The sequence below is a fragment of the Microtus oregoni genome, unplaced genomic scaffold, assembly GCF_018167655.1.
Source record: "Microtus oregoni isolate MIOR12 unplaced genomic scaffold, Mior012 000002F_ref0000024, whole genome shotgun sequence".
Lineage (NCBI taxonomy): Eukaryota > Metazoa > Chordata > Mammalia > Rodentia > Cricetidae > Microtus > Microtus oregoni.
In genome coordinates, this window is record NW_024543061.1 from 81,768,146 (window position 1) to 81,777,635 (window position 9,490).

The 9,490-nt window shown below is 42.7% G+C and overlaps 1 protein-coding gene across 3 annotated transcripts in view; it reads right to left on the bottom strand.

Annotated features, from left to right (window-relative positions):
* Positions 1–7,723, bottom strand: part of LOC121440255 (solute carrier organic anion transporter family member 1A5-like) — an 84,677-nt gene extending 76,954 nt beyond the window's left edge. For 2 of the 3 annotated variants that reach the window (XM_041641030.1, XM_041641012.1), the window contains exon 1: positions 7,557–7,723. The gene's annotated coding sequence lies outside the window, so the exon portion shown is untranslated. Of the gene's footprint in view, positions 1–6,744; positions 6,833–7,556 lie in introns of all 3 variants that reach the window. The other variant, XM_041641021.1, reaches the window with a different exon arrangement.
* Positions 7,724–9,490: the final 1,767 nt, after the last annotated feature.

The window sequence follows — 9,490 nt, forward strand, 5'->3', positions numbered from 1 at the left end:
AGAAAATGTTACAGCTGAATTGTATGGAACTGTTTTCTCAATTAAGGTTGTCCTTCTCGCAGATGACTCTAGCTTGTGTCAAGTTGATATAAAAACCTAACCAGTATACCATCCAAGGAATTTGGGTGGGTCTTCCCACTTCAACTAATCTAGTGGAGATAATCACCCACAAGCTGCAGAGGCTGAACTTCTAGGTCATCTTAGATCTTATTAAGTTGACAACTGAGATCACACCACATACATAACAAACTGTTAACAAATTAAGCTTATTTTAAGTTAGCTCCATGATCAGGCACTATAAAAAGGGAAACTGAGTCCATCAAACATGTGAAGTTAATTTTATGTATGTGTGTATTGTTGTGCATGTGTATTTCAGTCTGTCGATAGATGATAAATAGACAGACAAATGACAGATAGGTTGGGAGGGCTTCCAGTGGATATCATAAAGCGCGAGTTTATTACTCTCAGTCCTTCTATGCCCCAATCAAAAGGGGAGGGCACAAGACTCCCATGATACAAAGAAGAAGCAAGTGTAACTACCTCCTTACATCTCAAAACACCTGGTAACTACGTGCTAAACCAAGCATCCTGTTGTCTGGCCTTTGAGGAGCAAAGCATCCAGTAGCCGCACCTTTGGTCAAACTTCCTGTTGTTCATCCTCGACAAACGAGAATAGGTCTGAACTCTCTGACCTTTTGTCAAGATGGATTGGATCCAAAACTGTGAGCCCTCATAGCTCTACACACGGCAGAAAACATGTGTTGATTCTTATATCTGGGCAGGTTTTTGAAATCCATTCTCTACTGGATATGATGGTTCACACCTACTACCCCAACACTAGGGAGGTTGAGGCAGGAGGATTGTTTAATCAGGCCTGCTTGTGCTTTCCAGAAAGACCTGCCTCAAAACAAAACCAAGGGAGTGGTGTGGAGGGATGAGGAGTAATTTCTGACACATAGGAGGACTTTAAAATCCAAGAGTCTCTAAAACAAACATCCCTCTAGCAGGAGAAATTCTAACCAAGTAGTAACTGAAGTTAGTTAACAGGTAGCTAAGAACTATCAAAAGATGGTTAGGCACAAGGTACAGGATAAATGATGAAGGAAGGCTCCAAGTGAGCTGAAAGATCAAGAAGAAAGTACTAGAAAAGGCGCCAAGGAGTCCTGGCCACTTCCCAACGTCTCTGTGCAGCTCTGGGCTCTGCACACCTTCACAACCATTTTGTTTCACATAAGCAGGCGGGACACAGACTGACAGCCTCTCTTCCACTTTGCAACTGAAGATCCTGAAATTCTAACCTTGGGGTTAGATGGTCTGTCAGGAGGAGACAGAAAAAAGGCAATAGAAGCCAATTCACTTCTCTGAGGCTCCCTCAACAAGGTCAGAGTCTTGGGCTGTGCCTAGGAGCCCCTAACCCCTTTCCAGAACGGTTCTTAGAGAATTAAATACTGAGGGGTGAGGTGGCTGTGAAACGGGACCAGCCCTTGGAGTATGAAAAGATCCCAAGTCTGGCTCTAGAGCTTTATTTGATATTGAGTTTAGTATTTACACAGAATTTTCTACCTAAGTGTATTCAGCTTTCCAAGTATTAAAGCAAACAGCGGGTTTTCTATTAAGATGGTAAAGAGCCAAAAGTCAGATACCAATAAGGCATTAAAAGTAATAATAGTCCGGCCACTGGCATGCTGAGCAAATGGCATGCTGAGAGGTGCGGGCTTTGAGAACAAAGCAAGGCTCTCTCAGCATCCTGGGCATGTTTTCAAGCCTTGTGTACATTCCTAGCATTCTTTGGCTTCAGTTTCTTCCTTTGTAAGTGAAATAGTAATGCACACATACATGTAAAGAAATGAGAAGACAGGACACAGTAAAGCAGAGACCTTCAGTAAATAACAACACTTGACAGGATGACAACACATTTTTGCACTCTGGAAAATTGTGGAATTGTTCAAATCATGGGATATTAAAGAAAAAAATCAATCAACAGTTTTCACGCTTGGTCCCAGCCTATTTCCAAGTCTTTGGAGCAAAACAGTAAGAAATAAAGAACACTCATAGGTCAAGATGTTTGGGAGATTCTCATAGTTACATGTGGTAAAATGCTGCAGGCCTAAGTTCTGGAATATATCTGGATGAGAAGCAACCTCGCTATACTTCACAACTGTAAGCATACACTGCAGTTCAATGGCTACACAGGGTGGCTATTTTTAGACACAATGTGTTCAGCTTCCTTAACATCTGAGACTGCCCTTACCTTCCTTTCAGGTTCTCCTTTGGGTACTTTAGCTACAGGGGCTGAATCATCCAAGATGGATAATAACTGTGTTACCTCCCACAAAGGGCTTGGTCACAGTAATCAGTAACCTGAAATAAATCATTTTTCTATCTATGAAACCTGAAGATAACAGGATATGAAGTTGACTCATTTCAAAATTTGTCCTCATCGTTCTGATCATTCTGTGCTTTTCTTATTGTAGATGTAGCGTCAGAAAAGCTTTGTGGCCTTTTCTCTTTTTTGTGACCACCCATAAAAAAGATTTTTTTTTCTAATGTTTTTTCGAAACATATCAGGAACTATCCATCTTTAAAAACAAACTCACAGGTAGGTGAAACTGGCTGCCTAGCTAGCCCCAGGACGCACACAGCCGCACCTCTCCACCATGACAAAGCCATGCTACCACTCCTGGCTCTTTTCTACATGGACTCTGAGGACCTGACTCAGGTCCTCCTGTCTGCAAGGTGAGCACATTGCCAGCTGGGCTGCTTCATGTAGTAATGTCAAAAGATAGCCTTGACCTTCTCTCTCCAACGTGAGTATTGGGTCACTTCTACTCCTGATTCTCAAACCAGCCTTGATATTTTCTATTGATTTCCAAAGGACAAAGAGGACATAGTGGAGAGAGATGGCTCAGTGGTTAAGAGCACTGGCTACTCTTGCAGAGGATCTGGGTTCGGTTCCCAGTACCCACAAAGAGGCTTACAATCATCTTAATTTCTGTGAACAGAACGACTGCATCGACGCATGGTTACAACTTTCACGGGAGGGTTTGGTGAAACAGACATATCCTCCCTGCCTTCCCTGGCTGGGGCCAATGTTTAAATATGGCTCTTTCTGTTTATGGTAGCATTAGTGGGAGCTGTGAAGATCCCAGCCCTCCTTCTTCACCTGCAGGGTGAATGCATCTTCTCTGGTTGTTACAGGCCAGGAGCCACATGAGTTCTTCAGGGGACAAGGCCTGAGAATAGCAGTAACAAGTTCTCTTTTTGGCAAGGCCTGGGAGAATTTAACCCATTTTTGGCGATGCCAATGAATAGTTCGCTGTATAATTCTGGGCATGACCCTAGGGGCGTGTGTGCTACCCGCTCTCCTTGCTTTCCTTACACAAACCATCTTCCTAGCTGCCTCTAGTTTCATTTCCTTAGAGCCATAAATGAAAGAGCTATTGCATTAGGGAAACTCTCATGATGACTCTCCTCTGTGTGAGCCAGAGGCGATGTTGTTAAAACACACAGTGAACCTGATTCAACTCCCAAAGCCTTTGATGTTTGATGTGCAACCATAAATTCAGGATTCTCAAGAACAGGACATTGCCTTTCCAACACACCTGTGACAAGCCTGGAAGAAGTCACAGTAGTTCATGACATTACAAGTCTGTATAACTGTTTTGGAGAGAACAATTTTAACCACAAGAGTCTAGGAGAAATGCTAATCATAGATGATATCAAGAGTTAGTGGGAACAGTCTAGGAACAGGGAATGATGAAACAGAATCCTAGAAACCCACAATGCCCTCATTTCTATTCTTGTGCCAAAGCTGTAGGAGTCAACACTCCTTCTCTTCCTGCAGAAAGGAAGGAGACATGAGCACAAGAGATAAGCAATGTCAACTGTTAGCAAAAGGCATTTATGTTATGTAGTTTGCAGGATGGTAGGAGAACACCTGGTATATCTATCATAGGAGATAGAGTAGAATAGAATGAAGAATGGATTAATTCAGCCTTGGCTGATGAGTTGAATATAAGAATTCAGATTTGACCTTTATAGGCAAAATTCTCTCTTACTTTACACGCTGCTGTAACGGCAAATGCTGCCAGCCAGGCGCACTGTTCTACCTGTAGGTGTGCCTAGTCAGAAAACATCTTTTGTTGCTTGCTGTACTGCTAATGCTTCTAGTATTAAAACTATGAACCACGGAGGCAATGGTTACTGGTGGGAAAGTTGGGGGACAGAAGGAGAGTGAGATAGGGGAACAAACTGGCAATTATTGTTACCATTATTAGAAACGTAAGGAAACAAGTATGGTCGGGGAAACCGTGCATGCAAACTGTTGAAACTGTGTTAATAAAAATGACTCTGGGTATCCGGGCCACTCATTTGAAACACATGGTCAGTTTTCTTTGTTTCGCAGACTTCACACATCTATCCCAGGTCATGAGACCTGTTAGGAGCAAGGCTCCAGCAGCTCCACACAACTCCCCCTGCAGTTGTAGATTGTTTGCTCTTGAGGTTTCTTCACTGTACCATAAAATTCATCTCTTGTCTAAGATAGCCCCAAACTCCTACCAGTCATCCCTCTGGTCCCAACTGGAAAAGGGAACCTTTCAAAATATAGACTGTGTTCATGAAGCTGGACAGATGGCTCAGCAGTTAATAGCCCTGGCTGCTCTTACAGAAAACCAGGTTTGATCACTTGCACCCACATGGCAGCTCACAACTATGTGTACCTCCAGTTGTAAAGGATCCAACATCCTCTTCTGACCTCTACGTACACACATGTGGTACAGAGACATGCTTGAGGACAAAATACCCATTCACATAAAATAAGAAGACAAATAAATAAAATCTTAAAACTAAATATATTCCTCTTCATTTCACCTGATGGCTGCATCAGTTATACCCATTTTTAAATATGGCATTCTTTGTAACCCTGGAAGGCCTCCAATTCACTAGCTGAGGATGACTTTGAACTTCTTTAATTAAGATTTTTGGTTATTTTTGTTTTATGCATATGTGAGTTTTGCCTGCATGCATGTCTGAACAGCATATGTATGCAGTATTCTTAGAGGCCAGAAGAGAGCATTAGATCCGCTGAACTGGAGTTAGAGATGATTGTGAGTCACCATATACTACTGGCAACCAAACCCTGTCTTCTGGAAAAGTGTCTATGGAAAAGTCAGTGCTCTTAACTGCTGAGTCATCTCTCTAGCTCTGACCTTAACCATCTGATTTTCCTGCCTCCTCCTCTTGAGTGCCAAGAGGACAGGTGTGCACCACCACCCGATTTTATGCTGTTCTGGGGTTCAAATTCAGGGCTCCCTGCATGTTAGGTAATTACTCTAGCAACTGAGATAGTGTCCAGACCCAAACTTTGGACTGGATTCCTTAAACCCAAGTCTGACACCAGTCACCAGTGTCGTCCAAACTGCAGAAGACACAGATAAGAACTTAGAGTAAGCTTCATAAAGTCCTGCTTACTGGGCTTGAGTTCAGGAGAAGGAATACTGCCACTGCCTCATGGAGCAAAGAGCACAAAACAGTTCAATTCTCATTAAAAATTTCCATCTCTTTGAACACAGGGATCTTTCAAGTTTCATTCATTCATTCATTCATGGGTATATGTTGCTCGATAGAGGTCCTAAGACAACTCACAGGAATTAGTTTTTTCCTTATACCATGTAGGTCCCAGGGTTTGAACTCAAATCCTCAAGTTGGAAGCAAAATTTCATTTCCAGTGAGCCATCTTGCCAGCCCTAGAAAACCCATTTTGTCTATTAACTTTGTAAGCTCAGTGATAGTCTAAAAACCTGTGTCTAACTAAAATATGTGAATATTTAGGACCCACAACATTTCCCACACGGACATTACTAAGTCTAAGGAAAGTCTTTCCAATTTCCTTCTGACAAAACCAATCTGAAGTGTGCCACAGTTTAGACAGCATGTTTGTCTGTCTTTCCAGCCTCCTCTTGTGTAATTTCTTCTCCCACATTTCAGATGAAAGGCTTATCTCTCACCTCCTTCAATGTTCATTCTTTCCTTCCCCGTTATCAAAGAATTCACTCTGCTTCTTCCCCAGGGAACATCCCATGAGGCCAGGCTTCCTGTAAGTGTCCTATGTAGTGGGAGCCAAATACCTTTGCTTTGTACTTAATTTTCCTACAGGGGATTACATTGCATTCTTAAAAACATAATACCTACGTGCTTGCAGAAGGAAAGCAAATGTTCTCCAAAGCCATTGAAGTGGCAACACCCTAAACCTTAGGAAGCTGTTTCCTTTGTTTACAGTGGATACTCCTGCTCAGAGGACTATAAACTCTAATTTTTAAAACACTATCAAATCATGAAGAAAATGTCTCAATCTAGATGCAAAATTCTCCAAAAGCTTTTCAATTTGTCTTCTTTCAATCAGTGTTGAAGCATCTCAGAGACTTCCAGATTTAAAAAAAAATAGAAGTTGATTGAAGTAAATAATGAAAAATGTGGATCTACTGCACAATGATCCAATACCACACAGGCTTAAAAGCACCATAGACAGAGTAAAAATGATGTCATGGGGAAATGTCATATATGAAAAGCAAAGTTTGTGACTCTCACGTGGGAGAAAAAACCCTGTAAGCAGGAAAGAAACACATGGGGGAATGACCCATGTGAGGGTTTATAGGGGTGACAAGGTGCTGAGGAAATGTGCCCCCAAACAACAGATGCTCCAGTTTTACACAGCAAATGAAGGAAACAAAAAGATGCCAATACCCAATGTCAGCATGTGGAGTGGCGGGGCTGTGAACTGCAGGACACCAGGCTTCTGTGATCTCACTTTGGGGGACACACCTGTTGTCACCTAAGGACAAGGATGATTTAGATATGCGTCCTGACACAGAAAACTTTCCAGGGTGCAGCATTAAATGAAAATAGCAACAAAGCCTGCGTATCAAATGGTCTTAAACTCATGAAAGAAAGAAAGCATGTCTACAGTTACATGTAATGACATATGCTTTCATAGATTCTTCATGAATACAAGAAGAAATATGAAGATAATCAGCAACCGGCTGTGCTTTTATTTCTGCTTGTTTTAAAGTAGTTGACTTGCTTTCTCATTTTCAGCAGAAATGCCTATGTGTGTGACTGTTGCCAGTGTGTGTGGACAGAATGGGTGGTCATAGCTCCGGGTTTTAGACTTGAAGGGTATGAAGAAAGCAAGTCTTATAAAAGTTCAAAAGACTGATGTAGTGGAACGAGATAAAGGAGGGAAGGCCTTCCAGGACAAAGCAGACAGAAAAACAACAGTGCTGAGATTCAGTTAGACTCTCTCCTAATCCACTAAACCACTAAACTCCAGGTACACCAGACTTTGTGTGGGAACAAACAAACAATCATGCTGCATTGCACAGAATAAATCCAATACTGAATATATTACTGTTTCTGTCAGGAATTTAAAGACCAAATATTAGAAAACTCAAAGAATCTTAAATTTATAATTTAGGATTAAATATACCTTGAGCTTTCCCAAGCAAAACATTGCTGGATTTCACCCACAACAACCAGAGGAAATGAGCGACTTTTACCTGAGCATTCTTCACCATTTCCATGGACAAGTGCTTCTGGTCTGTAAATGCATCAATGCTGCCGTAAATTACCTACTGAGTGACTGATGGGAGAGAAGCCCTGCAGAGAGCAGGCAGGAGCCGCCTGCTCCTTAGAGAAGCAGAGGGGTAAATAAAGGGATCTTTGTTTACATAACTTTTAATCCTTTGTTAAAGTTTCTTTGGTTCTGAGGGTTGCATAAAACAGGTTATAATCTTGGAAACAGACTCCAAGATTAGCCACTTGGTGCCTGGGACTCCTCCTTCTTGAGCTGTGATTTCAGTTAACTCCTCAGTGGCCTTGGCTCCCATTGGAATATCTTGTCAAAAGACTACTGAAAACTCCCTGCTGTTACTTAGTGTTACTGGCCCTCAGACTGCCTTTGTTTTCTTTTCTGATTAAGAAGCCTTTAATAAGCCTCCTGTACATTGATAACTGCCCACTCGATGAATAAAGACGTGCACAGAGGCATGGAGAGCTAGCCAAACCGAAAAGTATAGGTGTGACATGCCAGGTGGCTTCTGTGTCTTCATCAGTTAAAGAATTAAAGGACAGAGAAGTTAGTCAGCATGTTCCTGGGCAAGCCTTGCAGACTTCTTATACAGGAGAGGAACCCCCAAAGCAGCAAACCATCAGCTTTAATGGATTTGGGATTTTCTTTGCATTTAGGACACCCTGCTTGGCAAGTCACCCTCTTCCCCTTTTCCTTTGTTCTAAACATGTCTCTTCACCCCTTCTCTGGCAGAGATAACGTTTCTGCTTCTGGAGTTGTTGATCAGCTGGGGTAAAAGTTGATCCGACCTCCTCTGTGCTTCGTGATGTGGCCAGTACAGAGAACCCCACAGCATGTGAAGAAAATGGGTTGTGTTTTAGAGTAATAGAAACTTACTGCTGGAGACAAGGGCCAACATGAAAAGGGAGGTAATAAAAGGAAGGGAAGTAAGAAGGAAGGGAGGGAGGGAGGGAGGAAGGAGAAAGAAAAATTTACTACCTATTGCTGGGGGCACAAAGTAATTTAAAAAAAAAAACTCAGTGGTGTTGTGCCCCCTTTCTTCCATCCTCAGAGCCTCAGATCTGGCTTTGATCTCCAAAACCTACCTTTCCGAAACTGATGTGTGGGCATACACACTCACAATCTCAACACTTGAGAGGGAGTCGGGCAGATCCTGGTACGGGCTGTAGAACCAGCCTCACCTACTTGATGAAAGACCCATCTCAAAAACCAAGGTGCCTGAGCAATGGCACCTAAAACCAGCCCCTGGAATCCATGAGAACATATGCCTACACTCACATGAACAGGGACACACACACACACACACAAGTATAACAAATGCATAAAATGAAAAAAAAAATGAAGATAGTGAAGAGATGCTTGGTGTCAGGTCCCCAAAGAACCCTGAGACAAAGGCTCACTCAGTACCTGTGGGTCCCCCAGCACATCCCAGCCCTAACTCTCCAACAAAGGCCTGAGCTTCACTTTCCTTCCCCCAGCTTCTCTGATCCCTATATAATTCAGCTGTTTTGGTTCTGTGCCCTCTTGGTCTCTTTGTTCTTGGTCTCTTAGTCCACTCGGCCCCTTTCTTCTTCCTCTTTTAGTGCCTTCCTCTTTTAGTGCCCGTCTCTCCTCTTTCTTTTCTTCCTCTCTCACTGCCCCCACCATAGCCCTGTTCAGTCTTGACCCTTCCAGATGCCTCTGGCTGTTCTCTCCCTCATATCTACAATAAGCCTTCTTCTCAACCATACCTAGGAACAGTCATGTCCTCAACCTCATTCACTTAGTAGTTAAGTGTACTTGTTGCTCTTTCAGAGGATCCAAGTTGGGTTCCCAGCAGCTCACAACCTCCTGTGACTCTGCCTGCCAAGGATCTGATGCCCTCTTCTAGACTCCTTGAAAGCCGGTGGCATACCTTGACAT